A 20,516-nucleotide genomic window follows, 5' to 3' on the forward strand; every position below is an offset into this window, starting at 1 on the left:
AGAAGTTGTACACCGGCTCCCTCGGCCAATAAAGCGAAATGAGCGCTGCAACCCCAGAGTCGGCCATGACTGGACCTAATAGTCAGGGGTCCCTTTACCTTTACCTGCAGAGCAGAGATGGTTTAAGCCAATAAGTGGAAACACACAACGCAGGGGAAGAGAAATGCCCAGACAAAACCAAGGTCACTTGTTAGCTAAGCTGACCTAGAGCAACGTGTTCTCCCAGCCCAAAAACTGAAATAAATCAGACTCTGAATTTCAGAAGGGCTGAATCTGTCATTTTCTATTCCTCTTAGTTTCTCATTTTTCTAGCCTTAAATTTAGTCTTCCACATGTCAGAATGAAATTTATTTTTAAAGTCCTTTTGAAAAATCATCTACATTTTAGTGTGACATTACCCTAATATACACATTTTTCTATGCAATTTTGCCAAATACACCTCTTTCACAAAGCAATTTTCCCAGATGCAAAGCATTTGTGTATAGTATTCTTTCACTAATATATGAGTTTCTATGCATACTTTACCCTAGCAGATGCATTTTTGTAGCCATTACTCGGTTTACTTGGCTGGAGAAGTGCACCGTAAAATCTGGAGAAGTGCAGAGTATTGTTTTTGGAAACTGCAAATTAGGTAGTTCCACCTTTAAATGCAAACTTAAACAAACCTCTCCCCCATCCCTACTTGGGATATAGCTTCACAAAAAGGAAGTTTTAATGGAGAACAATTCCCTGTTGCATAACATCCTAAGAATTCCTATCACCAGGCAGGTAATTTGCATCGTTAGGTCACTTCCTGTCTCATTTAACAGCAATGTTTTCAGCTGAGGCTTCTTTCACCTCAGCCTTCCTAGAGTCCAATTAGCTACCCTTCCCACCCTGACTCTTTTCCCCCACAGCATTTGGAACATTTAGGATGCAGCCTGTGAGCATTCCATCGTTGACACTTTCCCCATCAACAGAATACTAAGGTATTTGGGGCAGTGAGTGAGGTCCATTGTTTAATGGCAGGGCCTTCTAAGCTCAATAGCACTGATGAGTGTTGACAGCAGGCAGAAGCTTCTACATGGTGAAGAAGAGTCTGCTCCTAGCTAGGGATGGAAAGATCTGTTGGTTTCGGTCCTCTCCTTTTTCTCATCTGGAATTCAGTTCTCCATATTTCTGCAATTTCTTTGAAAATCCTCATGAATTTTTTCTAGTATTATAGCACATATTTATCCTACTAAACACAGTTTTGTATGTAATTTTGACTAGTATACATATTGTTGTCTCCTAATATAAGGCATTTTTAATACTATTTTCTTTTTAATGCATACTTTCCCCTTCCATATGCATTGTTGTAAACACTGGTTGGTCAGAGAACTGCATCACAAAATGCAGATAAGCCAAAATTTCAAAGGACGGCTGAGATTCAGTTCTCATATTGTTTCAGAAAGTGCAAAAGTGATAGTGTCAGCTTTAAATTCGAACCGAGTCGGGGTTTTCCTCCATTGCTGCTCCTGGCTCTTGCTGAATTGTCGTATGATGGCTGATTCTGAACCTTCCGACAGTTGTCCTATCTGTCCCGGCCTTGGACCTATTAATGATTTGCAAGCCATGAGCAAAGGAACAGAGTGTGAAGTCAATGGCAGGGAGGAGTGGGTAGAAAAGAGGTAGGGTCTTGCCCAAGAGCAGAGAAAACAGTTCCCTGTCCATAGTTTTCCTAAAGGTACAGGCTGGCCTCTAGCGAGGGATTCCTGGAAAAACTGCTACCCTCCACTTTGGCAGCAGGTATGTTCCTAGATTGTCTGATCAGAAGAGCCCACAGCACTCAGTGGTGAGAGAGTGTCCTTGCAGAGTCAGTAAGAAAATCTAATTCCAGTTACACATAAACACAGAGGAAACACAGCTTAGCCTGGAAGCAGATTCAGTCAGTTATGGAGATGACTTTCACGTATAGCATTAAAAGTGCTCTTTGCCTTTCCCTGTGTTTGTAATACAAATGGAAAATTGCATTTGTAAATAGCACTTGCTTGGTCACCAAAGGCAAATACACCAAGCGGCTAGATAAGGAAGCGTCACTTGTATAGGGTTTCCCCCACAAAAACCCTGGGAACTAGTTTGTGAGTACTGAGAAGTCTTTGTTTTAAGATCTCTTATAGCCTCTGTGTACATCTTTGTACATTTGATTGAGTTCAAGAACCTGAAACTGGTTTAAATGTGGAAATTTAAGTTGCAGTGATTTAAGTTGCAGATTCAGGGCAGGAAAGAAGGTGGGAAACTGCAACAAAATGTTGCAGTATGGGGTGCACCTGTTTGGTGTTCCAGGCATGCCTTCTTCCATGATCTGCCACTCCATTCCCCTCCACTTCTCAATTTTTTCCCTCTCAACAGCCACCCAGCATTCCATAGTCACTGAACATATGCAATTCCCTCCAGGCTCTTTTGAGGGTTTCCTCTGCTTAGGGATTTTTAAAACTAAAAAGCTTCAGCAAACCTTGCAGTTTCCTCAAGCCTACTAATGCTTCTCTCTTGTGCATGGGTGGTGCTGTTTTGGCTGTATAAGGGAAAGGAGTTTGCTATTAGTATACAGGACAAGTAGGACAAAACTGGAATATATTCTCACTTTTCAATAGGAGTGTTCTTATTTCAGGTTCCCACTAGCAATGCTGTCTTCCAGCAGGCAATGCCATTCCATTTCCCCTCGCTAAATACAGTGGTACCTCAGGTTACATACGCTTCAGGTTACATATGCTTCAGGTTACAGACTCCGCTAACCCAGAAATAGTGCTTCAGGTTAAGAACTTTGCTTCAGGATGAGAACAGAAATCGTGCTGCGGCGGCACGGTGGCAGCAGGAGGCCCCATTAGCTAAAGTGGTGCTTCAGGTTAAGAACAGTTTCGGGTTAAGAACGGACCTCCGGAACGAATTAAGTACTTAACCGAGGTACCACTGTACACTTAAAGCTCTTCCAAACTGTTACTATTTTCAGGTGGAATTCAATCACCAGCAAATTCAGGTAGTGCAATTTAACGTTATTTGGAGCTCTGATACAAAAAAAAAACAACCCACGTCCCCTCAAAACCGGACGTTTTTGCAACAAGGAAAGCGTCAAAAAGATGCAATGGAAAGGGTGGCAAAACAATTGCTTGCAACGGAGTTGGAGAACCAACCTGCAAACAAATCAGAGTGCATGTTCAATACATAGCCAGTCTCCCCACAAGCAAATCAAGTTACTCAATAGGCAGGTCATGTGGAAGTGACACACTTGCCCCACCCCAAACCTGGATTTGGCATCCAGGGAATTATCCTTTCTATACACCTATTTTTCGCCCTTGCACCAACACAATCCTCATGATTCTATTTAATGTGCTGATACTTCCCTAACTTATTTCTCAGCAGCCCCATTTTAAAGCTTCATTTCTGTCGATAGCACTTACCACTTGAGTTTGCTATTAAAGGGAGTGATGAGAGAGTGGAATTCTGACATTGTAGGTGACCTGCTGAGTTAAATTGACTCCTCTCCTTAATGGGATTGTGCAATAAACTAAGGTACTAGCTGTCCCGAGACTGCAGAGCTGAAGAGAACAGACTCTGCCCTTGGCCACTGACCAGTGGACTAAGGCCTGCTAGGTTGTATGCATGTTTCATCCTTTGTCAACCTGGTGCCAACAGCTTTGCCAATCATCCGGAGGGCATCAGGTCAGTGAGGACTGGTGCACTTAAAAGCAGGGAGGCCCACCTGTCTAGGTCAGATAATAATGCTGATCAGTTACGCAACTTCAAGAATTGGGGCTTGAATTTGTTTATCTTACTTGTTCCCTGCCTGCCTCTTGTAATCCAGCCTTTTATATACTGAGCCTGTGAGCAAGGACTGTCTTTTATTCTCTGTATGATGGTTAGAAAAGATCATAAGTTATAGATAAATAAATAATAATAGTAATAATAGTTCATAAATGGGTCTGTCTGAAGTAATACAGACCAATAAGTCTAACAGCTTTCTTCCATCTCATTCTGCTGCATCGATAAACTAAGCCTAAGGATGCGGCATAGGAGAGATCTCTCTTGCCAAACGCAAGGCCCATGCAAATGGCTTCCACATCCACACATACAGTGGTGCCTTGGTTCTCAAACTTTAATCCATTCTGGAAGTCCGTTCCAAAACCAAGGTGCGCTTTCCCCTAGAAAGTAATGCAAAATGGATTGATCCGTTCCAGACTAAACCCCTAAAACAGCAATTTAACATGAATTTTACTGTCTAACGAGACCACTGATCCATAAAATTAAAGCAATAAACAATGTACTACAGTCACACAATCAATCAGTCAGTAGCTGGACTGGGTTCCACACCGTCACAAAAACAAAACAAAAAAGAGCCGCAAAAACAAAAATGCAAAATAAATAGCAAAAACAGACAGACCTCAGTGTAACACTCAAAACGGAAGCGTAACACTCAGAATGGAGCATGCCCAGCTTCCAAAAAAAGTTTGCAAACCGGAACACCTACTACCAGGTTTGCAGTGTTTGGGTTCCAAGTTGTTTAAGTATCAAGGCATTTGAGAACCAAGGTACCACTGTATACACAAACACACCACCATTCAGTGAATGCCTGACTGGAATTACAGCTACCCAATAGCGCACCCACTGACCACACTTCTAGCAGCAGAGTAAAATGAGTTTACATGTAGGTATGCAGATGTCTGCATACAGGGCTCATCTATACCCTGGAAACCCAAATCTGAATTTGCAGAGATCTTCTTTCAAACCGCCAGCAAACGAACGTCCACTCAGCTTGGCTTGCAAACATACTGAATATGTAGTTAGCAGGCACAATCCCACTCCCCACCCCCCAAAAAAATTACAGCAGGCTCCTCCAGACAAACTGTTCTTTTAGCATTCATACCGATTTGCTTGCCAAAACTTACACAAAGCTTAGACTGTACCCAGCCTTCATTGAGTATTGAACATCTGATTTGTTTGTGGGAAGTTTGGAGGACAATGAGGGGGAACTAACTTTGCCTTCTGACTTGTTGGCAAAAATTCAAAGTTGCAGTTTACAAGATACTACAGTATCCACCAGATGGTGCTACTGCCACAAGTTTCAAGATGTTGGCTGGATAGTAAGTATGTACTGGGTAGGGTTGCCATATGTCCGGATTTTCACTTTGTGAAATATTGGCAACCCTATACTGGGGGAGTATTCTTTTTAATATATATTGTAGTGTTGTCATATTATTTCAGCTGGATAACAGATTTTTGGGGGCAAGGACCTCAAGATATCAATGAGGAAGTTCCATCCTTTTGCAGAACAGCTTGATATAACATGTTGCAATGTAATATATAAGAACATATGAGAAATAATAGCAGGACGTTTAAGAGTGCTGTGATGTATTGAAGCCAAGATTGTGTACAACGTATTGTTTATTTGATGCAATTCTCCTAAACTTTTATTTTTTAACAAAAACCAAACAAACAATTGTATTAAAAAGTAGGCATCATCCATCATGTTCTGGAACAGCAACTTTCAAGATTATGCTTACCCATCAATATTTTTCTCTAGCTCTTAATGTGTTGTTTTTTTAATAGAACACCTTTCCTTTTCTCTTTTTGATCTAGCCAAATCCCAGTCATTGATGTGAATGGGAAATTTTGTTCCAAAGGCAAATTGCAGACAGCAGGGCCCAATCTGGATCAGGAACACAGCAAGGGTAAAGGGTTTAAATCCCCTATTTCCATATTTAGGTTCCCAATCCTGATCAGAGCCCCTGCTCCGGCCATGTGTGAAGGGTTCAATCCAATTCCTTCCTGTAGCACCTTAAAGACCAACTAAGTTAGTTCTTGGTATAAGCTTTCGTGTGCATGCACACTTCTTCAGATACACTGAAACAGAAGTTACCAGATCCTTCTATATATTGAGAAGGTGGGGAGGGGTATTACTTAGAAGGGTGGTGGGAATCGGAGATTGGCAGATAGCTGAGATGAGCCTGTTGACGACTCTTAACGACTGTAATAGGTCTTACAGGAAAAGGCAAGGGGTGAGAAGGTGAGAAATGGCTTAGTCATGTATAATGAGATAAGAATCCGATGTCTCTGTTCAGACCAGGTTTCTCCATTGTTTTAAGTTTGGTAATGAGTTGTAATTCAGCAGCTTCTCTTTCCAGTCTATTTCTGAAATTCCTTTGTAGTAAAACAGCTACTTTGAGATCTTGTATAGAATGTCCTGGGAGATTGAAGTGTTCTCCTACTGGTTTCTCTGTTTTGTGATTCTTGATGTCAGATTTATGTCCGTTTATTCTTTGGCGTCCGTTTATTTCTTTTGGCATTTCTTCCTTGTAGAAGAAATGTCTGTTGTAGCTTCTTTAGCAGAGCTCTAAGGAGCTGTCCAAGATCCTGTATGCTCTGTATGTATCTGAAGAAGTGTGCATGCACACGAAAGCTTATACCAAGAACTAACTTAGTTGGTCTTTAAGGTGCTACAGGAAGGAATTTTTTTATTTCGACTATGGCAGACCAACACGGCTACCCATCTGTAACTGGGTTCAATCCAGAATCTTATAACCTGGGGCAGGAACTTGGTCCAGTGATTGCGAGTTCAGGCCACAATTCCCTTGAGGTACTGAAGGAAACAGTGTCTAATTAGCGGTATGAAGCCCTTGGATTGACTAGGCTTCAAATAAATACTAAAAGGGAGGCCCAGGAGCTGCAGTGACCCCAAAACTCAAGCAGGGACCACCAGTATCAACGCCTCTCCCAGCCCCACCATACTGGATGGTTAAATACATGCCCTTCAGAGACATTCCCAGAATTACAGAAGCCACCCCAGCTTCTGATTTGATCCCTTCCCCGCCCCCCAGCACCACCACCACCAAGCTCAGGAAGAAGGATGAGCTGATTCAGCTGGCTCCCACAAGTGCGACATCAAAAAACGCACATCCCGATTTTCATCAGAGGAATGCTGGACAGTATGTGAAAATGGCAGGCCGCCATTTAAATTTCCCACAATGCCCCAGAATAGGAATACATTCAAACAACATTCAAAGCCCCTTTGTTATCCTCAGGAGAATTCTGGGCACAGCAGTTTATCCCACACAAATTACAGCAACCCTTAACAAACTACACGGCCCAGAATCCTTCAGGGAGGGCTTTGAATGTGCTTTTGAAGTGTAGAGAGTACACAACCTACATCTGGTGCTTGTTGTCCATTTTAAATGGCAGTTTCCGAGGCACCCGGCATCAGGAAGGATGCTCGCTGAGGAGGAAGTGGGCCTCTAGGTGGCAATTTTCCAAAGGTGGCAATTTTCCACACTGGAGATAGTCCAGCTTCCCCCTGGGTTTTCCTTTCTGCCTTTGCCTGGCTATCAAAGTAGATACTTCTTCCAGCTACTCCAGCGCTGTGGCTCAAGCCCAGGCACCAGCATGGTGTCAGGGATCATGAGTTGCAGAACATACCCTTCCGGGCCTGGATTTTGTGCATCTGGCCACAGCACTGGCATGACATATCACGCTTGATCTCTTGGCACTTAATTTCCCTGCCAGTGTGTGACGTTAGAAGCTTACAAAGGGCTGCTGCTACATACAGGTAAATGCACTCCATGAGGAACGACTCAACATTCGGACCTGGCCTGCCCATGCGGCAGAATGAGGGGGCTGAATGTCAGAGGGAGCTGTCCCAATCTGACTGCAAGGGTGTGCACCACATTTTTAAATGCCCCCTTGTGAAAACTACACCACTAGTTTAAATAATAAGAATTAAACCATAACTGGGGGAATGTTCTGTCCGAGGATACTCCCAGCCATACTAGATATCTTAATCTCTATGGCTCTACGTAGACAGAGAGACTGCTAACATTACAATCCCCACATTTGAAACCTGAATCTACCATCTCCTCAATACTGTAGTTTAACCTCGAATTCCTAGCTCAGTATGTTGTACATGTAGATCAGGAGTGGGGGCCATGGGTGTAACATTTAATCAATAGATTTACTAAAAATGTGTCTCTGCATATATAACTACAAATACAGTGGTACCTCGGGTTACATACGCTTCAGGTTACATACGCTTCAGGTTACAGACTCCGCTAACCCAGAAAGAGTACCTCGGGTTAAGAACTTTGCTTCAGGATGAGAACAGAAATCGTGCTCCGGTGGCGCAGCAGCAGCAGGAGGCCCCATTAGCTAAAGTAGTGCTTCAGGTTAAGAACAGTTTCTGGTTAAGAACGGACCTCCGGAACGAATTAAGTACTTAACCCGAGGTACCACTGTACTTATAAAAACTGCAGGTGGCTAGACACCATCGTCAAGGAGTTTGGGTCGTAGTGTGGGAACTGATTCATAATTCACAACGGTTCATTTTACCCTGGAGTAGATGGCTCCAGCTTGAAGCAGAACCAACAAGACATTTTTTAAAAGTCAGAGTAGAGATTATGCAGAGATGTTTATAACATTGAACCCCTATTGGTGTTTTTAAGCAGGAAAAGCCAATTGTGGGAGGGTGGTCCAAATGGCTTCTAAGAAACCATTTTGCGAAGTTCAAAAATGTGGTCAGTTTCTTGTTTTTTGAAAAAGCACCTGGGGGTTTGGGAAATGGTTAAGCGCCCTCCCCCTTCCACACTTTCAATCCTAGCTGCTTCCCCAGAAGTAACCTGCTCTGGTTAAGTAACGGAAATCTTACCTGCATCTTTGTGTAATGTTTACTTTTGCCCTCGGCAAACCAAACATGCATTGTATTCATTTAGTACACAATGCTTATCTCTTTACCCTCCTGATGGTTTTATTTCTTACTCCTAATTTAAGGTTGGGCTGGCAGCAGTCTTGCATTGCCTACTTCCTTAATGATAATTCCCCCTGGTCCACCCGTGTGTTTTAAATGTGCAAAGGAATAAAAAGTCAGTGAGGAAAATGAAAACGAAAATAAGCATACAAAGCAAGCAGCCTTACAAATCTCAAGATCTCTGCAGAGTTCAGGCACAACTTATCTGGGTTAAGAGATCCTGTTGTCTCCCCTAGAAATATGTAGACCTGCCCCCACAAGGTCAGACCAAAGTACACCCATCTGGCATTCTTTGCAGAAATCCCCAATAACCAACAGACACTCTGTGGTTCAGCAGAAATTGGCCAGCGGTCTACCACAATCTACTTCACCCCTGTGCAGACTTGTGCAGACATCTGTCCCTAGTGTAGTGGCTCCCTAAGCCCAAGCTAGACTGCTGGTCATAAAGGGTTTTTTTTCTCTGTCTCCTGTTTCTCAATCCATTAGCAGCTCTCTCTGAAATGACTTCTGAATGATTCATCGGAGAGAAGGAGGGAACCACCCTCTTAGCTCATGGCCGGACCATCCTCAGGGATCGAAAAGCAATCCTATTAAGCCATATTTACAGAACAAGGCAGGAGCCTGGGAAGGAAGCAATTTATTATTGCAGGGAGGAAAGAGCTAGAAGGAACAAAGAAATGGAGACACTTTCTGCACAATCCTCCTGCCTACATGAAATTTACTAGTAGGTTAATTTATTGTTGCAGCCTGGGGGAAAGCAGGGAACGCTTGCGGGGGGGGGGGGACTTCCATTGTCAGACGTTCATAATAAATGCATTTTATTTTACCGTATCCACATGACACTGTTGGCATAAAAATGGCAGCCCATATTTCCCCCTCTCCCATCTAATCCAGATTTACTCTTTCCGGGAAGAATCCAAGTACAGTAAAAAAAAATTAAGGAAAAAAGAAACGCTGTTACCAATACCTTTCTTGCAACATCTGAACAACCCATTTACAATATTAAGCTCCACCTTGAAGCACCTGGAGAGAATAATTCCTGCATTTTCATTACATTTCACATCAATCAATATTGCAGGGCAGGGGAGAGGGAAGAAAAAACGAGTAGCCCCAATTTTATATATTGAGTCTTAAACTGGTGTAGCAAAGACTAGTCAGTCAAAACATCCCCACCCCACCCCTTTCTACCACTAGTTTGTTTTTCAGATTAAAAGAACAGATAGAATCAGAAACAGGAAATATGACACATTGCACAGGCCAGCCTGTGCGGGATCGGTATATCACACACATTTTTTTTAAAAACAGTATGCAAGATAAATAACACAAATAAATAACCTTCAGTTCATACAAATTTGCTCATTTGGCTGGGTTTGCGCAGGGGGTGGGGGGTGGGGGTGTTGCATCCTTTGAAATTCAGAGTTGAGCTTCTGGAATTGGAACCAAATAGCAATGTCTCATTCAGCACCAGCTTCCCATCAGAATTTACATAAAACTTGATATTTTGGTCCTCACTAGAACCATCACAGGACTTGCTTGCCGTTTGTAGCCATAATCATTACAAATTACTTTTGTCCACCTGAACCTGATAAAAAGGCAGGATCCTTCACATGGACAGAAAAACGTATTGCACAAGAACAGCCTTTACTGGATCCAACAAATTGATCCATCTAGTTCCATATCTTGTTTCCCTTAATTACTCAACCAATTTCCTCCAGGAAGCCTCTGCTAGGACAGCAACATCTTCAGTGGTATACAGCACTCCTTCTGAATCCAGAGGTTCCAATTTGCCATCACCATCATCTTTTTTCTTATGATTTATCACTTATAAAGTATCTAGAATTTTCTAAGTGCTGTACAAAGAATAAAAAATAAGACAGTCATGGCTGATAGCCATTGATTAAGACTACTCTCTGTAAAGTTATCTAATCCCATTTTAAAAATTGCCTAAGGCTATTATCACATCTTGCAGCAGTGAAAATAAATTAACTGATGTCCTATGAAGAAAATTTTTATTTTGCCTGCCCTGAATGACCTGCCCATCAATTTCATTTGGTGACCCAGAGTTTTACCTTAGAATTTTGAGACTGGGGGCTGGGGGGGACGGGACTTCCCTCTATCCACTTTCTCTATACTCCATACCTAATTTTATAAACCTCTAGCTCATGGCTCCCATATATCATTTTATTATGTGAACAGGCCATTGGATGACTTGACATTTACCAAATAAACGCCATCTGCTACCTTTCGCCAGGAGAAAAGGGCATCTTTAACATTTTCACTTAATCTTTACTGGGGAATAGATAAGGAATAGAAATTTGTTGTCGTTTAGTCGTGTCCGACTCTTCGTGACCCCATGGACCAGAGCACGCCAGGCACTCCTGTCTTCCACTGCCTCCCGCAGTTTGGTCAGACTCATGTTTGTAGCTTCAAAGACACTATCCAACCATCTCGTCCTCTGTCGTCCCCTTCTCCTTGTGCCCTCCATCTTTCCCAACATCAGGGTCTTTTCCAGGGAGTCTTCTCTTCTCATGAGGTGGCCAAAGTCACAGGACAGAGAAAAGTAAGTACAGTGGTACCTCAAGTTACATACGCTTCAGGTTACATAGGCTTCAGGTTACAGAGTCCGCAAACCCATAAATAGTGCTTCAGGTTAAGAACTTTGCTTCAAGATAAGAACAGAAACCGTGCTCCGGCGGCACAGCAACAGCGGGAGGCCCCATTAGCTAAAGTGGTGCTTCAGGTTAAGAACAGTTTCAGGTTAAGAACGGACCTCCGGAACGAATTAAGTACTTAACCCGAGGTACCACTGTACACTTCTCCATACAGTGCTGTTCATTGTCCCCGTTACAGAGGCCAAGCTGCCTGTGTGTACAATGTGTGCCAAAGCAAGGGGGAATGAGATAGCAGAATGGGCTTCACACTGCAGGTATCAGACAGATACCGTACTTGAAAGCTGCCCCATGAAAGTCAGCCAGGACAACAGAGAGAAGTATTTTAGTCTAGTTTGCATACTGTGCTATTTTTTTTTTACTCTGCTCTGGAGCTGGAAAGTGGATTTTGTTTCCCAAGCTGACCCCATTATAAAGCTATTCCCTCTCACCCAATTTAGCAGAAAGGACCTCACAGCTACAGATCACATATTTTTATTTTATAAGAATATTTGTAACCCTCCAACTCATTAAAAAAAATAATAAGATGACGTTCAACAAAATCATCACAAAACCGTAAAATTGTGAAATCATGAAGTACAGAACAGTGGTACAGCAATAAAACAGCCAGCACATTTGCAAAGCTAAGCAGGGTCCAGTATGCTTTCAAATTGGATGGGAGACTGTATGTTGAGATTCCTGCATTGTAGGGGGTTGGACTAGATGATCCTCGGTGTCCCTTCCAACTCTACAGTTCTCTGATTCTATGAGTCACATGCTCAGGCATCACATGTAAAACCACAAAGAGAAGCTTATACTGTGAGCTCTCTACTTCCTAAAAAATTCTTTTATAAATAATCTTCGTACCCGCCAACATTTGACAGATGGAGAAGAAGCAAGAGCACTGTGCAAGGAACATCACACCAAGTTTGGCCCTCAGGAGCTTTAATGTCTATAGACCTAGCTAAAGAACCTTGAAGATACTGGCAAACTATAACTCCCAGCATCCCTGACCCTGGTACTGTTGGCAGCGGGAGTCAAAAAAGATCTGCAGGGCCACACATTCCCTAAACTTGCTGAAGAACAAGAACACGGCTGACTCAAGCATTTGAGGAAGATGTACCCAGGAGGCGAAACTAGAGATAGTAAATAACCGAAGACAAGACTAAGTCCAGAGAGTTGGGAGTTGCCCTGAGAAATAAGGACGGACGGTTATATTCCTTTTCCTCGTTGCAAGCAAAAACGTTACAACATGTTGCTTAAATGTTGGCAGGTCACGTCACTCCCCACCCATTGCATGGGTTGGCTAGAACTACTTGGGTGCTGGATACAACTCATAGGCTTGTAGTAGTTGCCTATCCCTGCTCTCAGGCCTTGGTTAGTAACTAGTTTTGGTGATGGGTCACTTTTTAGATGAGAGCTAAGGACTCACTGGAAGCATGTACACACAGACTCTCTCTTCCAAATTGCCACCTTGTCCCTATTGCATCAGCTCACCTCCTTCTCCTTTCCTTCTGAGCTGGAGACATGGGAGTCAGGCTCAGCCCAGAGACCATGAGTATACTAGCCCTACCCCAAAGCATTCACCGCCTGCTCCACAGTTTAGTGCAGCACTTCCCAAACTTGGGTCTCCAGCTGTTTTTGGACTACAACTCCCATCATCCCTAGCTAGCAAGACCAGTGGGAAGGGATGATGGGAACTGTGATCCCAAAACAGCTAGAGATCCAAGTTTGAGAAACGCTGGTTTAGTGGAAGGACACATTTTAAGTAAGTAATGCTATAAATTAGATCTATTAAAGTGTATAGCCCTACATCAGGTGCAAGAGACCTTTGGCCCTCCAGATGTTACTAAACTGCAATTTCCACCATCCCTGACCATTGGCCATGCCTGCTAGGGCTGATGGGAGCTGTAGTTCAGGAACAAGTGGGAGACCAAAGGTTCCCCATTCCTGCCGTAGATCACAGGTGCAAACTGGACCACACTATTTGAGGCTGTGCCCATGTTGCTGAATCCTCCCCTTCTCCGCTAATGGAATTTGGGAAGTCAAAATCTCTTCTGCATGAAAACAAGTCTGTGCATGAGAACTGGCTCGTCCTCAAAAATGTTGAGGAACACTGTCTTGCAAGCCCTTAATTTAACAAAGCCAAAGGTGGAGATGCTGGTTTGCTTGAGGAGGAGAGCTAGGTTTAAAGATTACAAAAAAAAAAAGTTAGAGTTGTTCTAGGTCAGAACATTCTTCTAATCTAAAGTGCCATTTTCTCCTGCCCCTCCTTCAAGGACAAACTCCAGGCAAAAGATTTGGTTCTCTTCTCACCACCTCTTTCATAACTCTATGACGTAGGCCAGGCTGAAAGTTAGCGATCAGCTCATAAAATTAATGGTTGAAAAAGTCTCCCATGTACAATATCTCTGGCTCTAGATCTGAGGGTGGCAGGGACACTATTCACCCCAAGGGCCTCCTTCCCTCATGGCTACTCTTCCAAGGTCTGCATGCCAGAGGTGGGCGGGCTGAAACAGAAGGGGGCGGGGTCACCCCAAAATGGGCAGGATTACACCCACATAGAATGTCTAGTACACAGCCATACATTTAAAGCACATTTTCCCCACCCAGCAAGCTTGTTAAGGGTGCTGTGAATTATAGTAAGCTACAGTTCCCAGGATTCTGGGGGTATGTGTGTACTTTAAAAAATGTACGGTGTCCATGCAACTGTAGTCTAGATGCACCAAAGAACTCTCTAGACCAGCATTCTGTTTCTGACTTTTAGCTGGAAGGATGCATGTGGGCTCTCAAAAGCTACTAGGCCAAAAGGCAATGGCCTTCCCTAATTGGGTGCCCTCCAGACATTTTGAAGCAGTATTCCCATCAGCCCCAGCTGCCTAATAACAAAATCTGTATGTGTATAACTGCTCTGGCAAGAGAGAGGATGGGGTGGGGTGGTAATGCAGCCATACCCATTTTGCTTTGGCCATGGCCACCGCTGGCATGTGCCCCTCAGAGGGTTTCTGTTTTTGTTTATTTGCTTGATTTTTAAAACTCCCTTCATCCAAGGATCACAGGGTGGTTTACAACATAAAAACACAAAAATACAGGGTGAGTCCTTTAAAAGGGACCCCGTGGATACAGAGTACACATGTTCCACAGGGCCTCTTTTAAAAGACTCACCCTGTACATACCATAGGTAAAGGTAAAGGGACCCCTGACCATTAGGTCCAGTCGCGGACGACTCTGGGGTTGCGGTGCTCATCTCCCTTTACTGGCCAAGGGAGCCGGCGTACAGCTTCCGGGTCATGTGGCCAGCATGACTAAGCCGCTTCTGGCGAAACCAGAGCAGCGCACGGAAACGCTGTTTACCTTCCCGCCAGAGTGGTACCTATTTATCTGCTTGCACTTTGACGTGCTTTCGAACTGCTAGGTCGGCAGGAGCAGAGACCAAGCAACGGGAGCTCACCTCGTTGCGGGGATTCGAACCGCCAACCTTCTGATTGGCAAGTCCTAGGCTCTGTGGTTTAACCCACAGCGCCACCCGCGTCCCCTGTACATACCATAGTTACGAGCAAAAACAATATTCCCAACCAGTGCTTTTTCCCCCTGGGGGTATTGAAGGGTACGCAGACCAGCACCCCCATGGGCGTAGCCAGGGAGGGGCAGCTGCCCCCCCCCCATCAATAAAAATACATAGCAAACTGAGGTTCTAACTCCCCCCCAACAAAAGGCCTGCTCCGCCTAATAAAAATCCTGGCTGCACCCATGGCCCCATCCCCAATGTTAAAAGTGTGGCACTTACTGTATCAATTTCATGGCAGGTACCTTCACCTTTTTTTCTATATTAAAAAAAGGAAAATACTGCCTCCATCTCCGCATTAAAAGGGCCATAGATTGTTTAATTAGCCAAAGGCCTGGGATTAGAGGAATGTTTTTGCCTGGCGCCTAAATATGCTTAATGAAGACAGGGAATGCTGCCCTCCTGCTGAAACACATTAGACACCCCTACTCTAGGGAAAACCTTAAGCTGTTTCAGGAGGGCTTTTTTGTTGTTGTTCTTGCCCAATTTTACTCTGCTTAAAAAAATGTTTGTTTTAGGGTTTTTTCTTAATGGCAGTCTATAAATATTCTAAATAAGTATTGAGAATGAGCTGGAAATGGTGAATGAGAGGTAATGCCTAATAATAGCTGCTGGACACACCCAGCTAGCCGGAGTTCGAGGACTAAACATAGAAGACTCCTTATGTATTATTCCACAATGGGAGCGATGAGGAATCTCCCTCTCCCTCACCCACACCCATAGACCTGGATCCTGCTCTCAGCCTGGACGTGGATTTAGCGTCAAGGCGAGCCACAGTATTGGGAAAACACATTCCTGCCAGATATACACACAAAACACACACACACATATTACGATGACCTCATCCCAAGGCTGAGGCACAGCCAGAACTTGCCACTGGAGTGGAAGCAGCTGCAGCCGCAGGAATCCTTGCACAATCCTCGGGGGAGGCGGAGGTGGACATAATAATCATAGTAACACAGCATTCTAAAATCAATTCATTCTAAAATCAATTCAAAATCAAATTAATGGCAACCATTGGGCTAGAGTTCTGTGAGGATTACCAAAATCAGGGAGGTCAGACTGTGCCTTGGCCAAAGGCCTGGTGGAACAGCTCTGTCTTGCAGGCCCTGCGGAAAGATGTCAAGTCCCTCAGGGCCCTAGTCTCTTGTGACAGAGCGTTCCACCAGATTGGGCCCACAGCCAAAAAAGCCCTGGCTCTGGCTGAGGCCAGCCTAACCTCCCTGTGGCCTGGGACCTCCAAGATGTTTTTGTCTGAAGACTGTAAGGTCCTCTGTGGGACATACCAGGAGAGGCGGTCCAATAGGTACGAGGGTCCTAGGCCATATAGGGGTTTAAAAGTTAAAACCAGCACCTTAAACCTGATCCTGTACTCCACCAGGAGCCAGTGCAGCTGGTATAGCACCGGGTGAATGCAATCTCGCAGCGAGGACCCCGTATGGAGTCTCGCCGCGGCATTCTGCACCCGCTGGAGTTTCTGGGTCAGTCTCAAGGGCAGCCCCTCGTAGAGTGAGTTACAATAATCCAGTCTGGAGGTGACCGTCGCGTGGATCACAGTGGCTAGGTCAGGGCGAGAGAGATAAGGAGCCAACTGCTTAGCTTGGTGGAGATGAAAAAATGCCGCCTTTGTTATACCTGCAATCTGCGCCTCCATGGAAAGGGAGGTGTCGAAGATTACACTCAAACTCTTTTAACGGACTGTGCTGGCACTAATTGTGCCCCCGCAAGAGATGGGAGTTGCCCCCCCAATCCCATATCGTCCCGTCCCAGCCACAGGACCTCTGTCTTCGAAGGATTTAACTTCAGCCGGCTCCCACATATCCATCCAGCCACAGCTTCCAAACATCTGGTCAGTGTGTCTGGGGCTGAGTCAGGATGGCCACCCATCAACAGATAGAGTTGGGTGTCATCAGCATACTGATGGCAGCCCAGCCCAAAACTCCGGACAAGCTGGGCGAGGGGGCGCATAAAGATGTTGAAAAGCATCGGGGAGAGTATAGCACCCTGCAGCTCTCCACACAACAAGGAGTAGCACAACAACAGTTCCCCCCCCAAGCGCCACCCTCTGTCCCCGACCAGAGAGAAACGAGCGCAGCCATTGAAGGACTGTGCCCTGGATCCCCACGTCGGCAAGGCAGTGGTCCAGGAGTTCGTGATCAACCATGTTGAAGGCTGCTGACAGGTCTAAAAGAATCAGCAGCCCCGACCTGCCTCGATCCAGCTGCCTATGGAGATAATCTGTTAGGGCGACCAGAGCCATCTCGGTCCCACGACCAGAGCGGAAGCCAGATTGTAGTGGATCCAGAGCCGATGTTTCATCCAGAAACCCACCAAGCTGTTCAGCAATCGCTCTCTCAATCACCTTACCCAGGAACGGAAGATTCGAAACCGGGTGGCAATTGGATAGAGCTAAAGGATCTAATGATGTTTTCTTTAAGAGCGGGCGCACCACTGCCTCCTTCAATTCCCCTGGAATTGAAGCATTCACCCAGAGATCCCTCCTTGCTCAACAAAGCTGCCTCCAAGTTGTGGGCGGCCCCATACAAGGCTCTCGGACCTAGTACTGAGGAGAGGAGAGTGTGCGTGTACAGCTTTGGCCCAGGGTCACCAAAATTGGGGGTTTCCTCCAGTGCCTGGCTGGGTTACACAGGCAGTCCAGACAGGGCCGCGCATTGGACAGGCACAGTTTGATCCAGATGTGTGAAAGTGGTTTTGCATAATTAACTACATGCCCACTGTGCCAGTACCTTTCTTCACCGCCACCCAGCTAACTTTGTCCATGCTCCCAGCACATCCCGTGAACAACAGCTGCGTTCAGTCAGCTTTCCAAAGCGGAAACTCCTGAGCGAGTGAGTGAGAATTTCCATCGGGTGACATTGTGCTCTGCTCCTTCTCTCTCTCCCAACTCAGCCCTAACCTCAAGCTCCAGAGGCTTTTCGCTTCCCACTGCAAGCAAGATTGTTCCTTTTCCCTCCACCCTGCTCCACTCGCAAGGTTAGCCAGCCAGACTGTGACCCAGCATAGAAGAAAACTGCTGTCCTGTCCCCTAAACAAGGGAAGCATGTTTGTAAGTCCTGCTCATACCATCACCAGAATCAAGTGGTAAAACTGTGTATGGACCATACCACTTTCTGATTCAGACCCACGGTTGCAAGTCTGAATAGTCTCCCAAGTTGGGGGCAGAACTCCACATCTATAGGAAAACAGAGTATCAGAGACCGGAGGGGGTTTCTCGATGAAAAGGAGTCACATTCAAGCATGCAATTCCACCCCTGCCCACAGGCTAAAGTAGCTTAGCGCAGAAGAGACCTGCAGGATCAGGCCAATGGCCTATCCAGTCCAACATCTTGTCCTCACAGTGGACACCCAGGTGTGTGTTGGAAACCCACAAGCAGGTAGATTTCCCAGGAGATGAGGAAACTGTTGCCCTCTGGATCAGGGCAGTGCCACACATGGTCGGGGGTCCAAGCGTTATAGATTTTTTGGTGGCCCTCGGAAACATTTGATGCCCCCCCCACTCCTCATGCTACCTTCCTGGAACTGGGTAAGCGAGGCACTGGGCTTTATGAAGGAGGTGTGAGGGCCCTGACGGGTTCCTAGAGTCCTCCTGCCTCCTTCCTGAAACCTGGTTAGCGCTTTGCCAGCTTTGGGGAGGAGATCGGAGGTGCTGTAGGACCCTGCTGGAGCCTTGCGCCTCCTTCCCAAAGACTGGTGCCTCGCTTAGCCAGCTTTGGGAAGGCAGCATGGGGTGTGTGTCAAATTTTGGCCTCGTGCTCCACCCCCCGCCACGAAACAAGGCAGTATATGAAAAGTTGGGCTGCCCTGCTCTAGATGCTGCTGGACTCCAACTCCCCTCAGCCCCAGCTAGCACGACTGATGGTCATGAATGATGGGCGTTGTAGTCCATCAACATCTGTCAGGCTACAGGTTCCCCACCCGCTTGCTTTACCCCTTGTTTCTATTTAATGTGCAAAGTGTTTTCCAGAAAGTATACTTGACAGGTAGACCCAGCCATGTTACTAGGCTGAAGGACTGAGGTGTACTCACCTAAATTCCCCTTCTCTGTAACTTTCAGAGTCTGGCCTTTCTTTCTCTCTCTCTCTCTCTCACACACACAGCATTTCCAGGCAGAGTCCTCTGATGGGCTCCTTCTCTGTCAGTGGTTTCTGGCAGATTTATCTGTCTACAGTGGCAGCACTTCCTGCTCTGCTGGGACATTTGTTTAATTCCCCACAATGCCTTAGCAATGCTAGGTCTGGGGAATTGTGGGAAACTGGAAGGTTGCTCAGATCCAGCCACCTGTTGTGGTGCAGAGTGCCAGGCCAGGGTGGGTGGGTAGGGTAAGGCCCAAGGTAGGCCTGTATTCTGTCCAAGCATTACCAGATGCCAGCACTGCTCCTACACGTAATTGCAGGTGCAGAATGACAGAAGATCACTGCTCACAGCAGGAGCCCCAACCTGTTTTGTGTCCAAAAAGCACATTTGGAAACTGCGGTGAGCACCACAAAATACAGTGGTGCCCCGCAAGACGAATGCCTCGCAAGACAAAAAACTTGCTAGACGAAAGGGTTTTGCGTTTTTTGAGCTGCTTCGCAAGACGAATTTCCCTATGGGCTTGCTTCGCAAGACGAAAAACGAAAACGTCTTGCAAGTTTATTTCCTTTTTCTTAACACCGTTAATACAGTTGCGACTTGACTTTGAGGAGCAACTCATAGAACGCGGTGTGGTAGCATTTTTTGAGGTTTTTGAAGACTTTGGTGATTTTTGAAGCTTTTCCAAAACTTCTTTTGCAGCCATTTGGTAAGTTAAACTTTTAAAACTTTTTTGGGGGGTTTTGGATTTTGGGTTGGGGTGTTTGGAATTCAAGGACTTGGTGTTGGGGAGGGGTTTGCAAGAATCTGGAAGCTTGTGTGTTTTTTATCTGCATTTTTATGATTTTCTGTGACCATTGGGCCACTCTGCTGTTTTTTAAAAAAAATTCTGGATTTGAATTTCTGTGTGGTGGGTGGCTGGGGGAACAGTTGAGGAGGGATTTGCAAGAATCTGGAAGCTTGTGTGGTTTTTTCCTGCATTTTTATGATTTTCTGTGACCATTGGGCCACTCTGCTGTTTTTTTAAAAAAAATCTGGATTTGAATTTCTGTGTGGTGGCTGGCTGGGGGAACAGTTGAGGAGGGGGTTCTTCAGCAAGAAGCAAAGAGTGGAAGAGGAACCTTCTTCGAGTTGTCCCCCAGAGTCTTAGAAAATGTACTGTACACTTTGTTGATTTTTAAATGTTTTTCTGTCATGTTTAGAAACTTATTGTTCCTTCAATTTTTGAAATGCTCTTTACAGTATGTGTGACTTTAAAGAGCACTTAATAAACTCTTGTTGTACCAAATTTGGCTTTGTTTGGACTTTTTTTGACCATAGGAACGCATTAATTGAATTTCAATGCATTCCTATGGGATTTCGTGCTTCGCAAGACGAAAAATTCGCTAGACGAAAAAACTCACGGAACGAATTAATTTCGTCTTGCGAGGCACCACTGTACTCACGTCTCAGAATCCACCCATGA

The sequence above is a fragment of the Podarcis pityusensis genome, assembly GCF_964106645.2.
Source record: "Podarcis pityusensis genome assembly, chromosome: 13".
In the NCBI taxonomy this organism is placed as follows: domain Eukaryota; kingdom Metazoa; phylum Chordata; class Lepidosauria; order Squamata; family Lacertidae; genus Podarcis; species Podarcis pityusensis.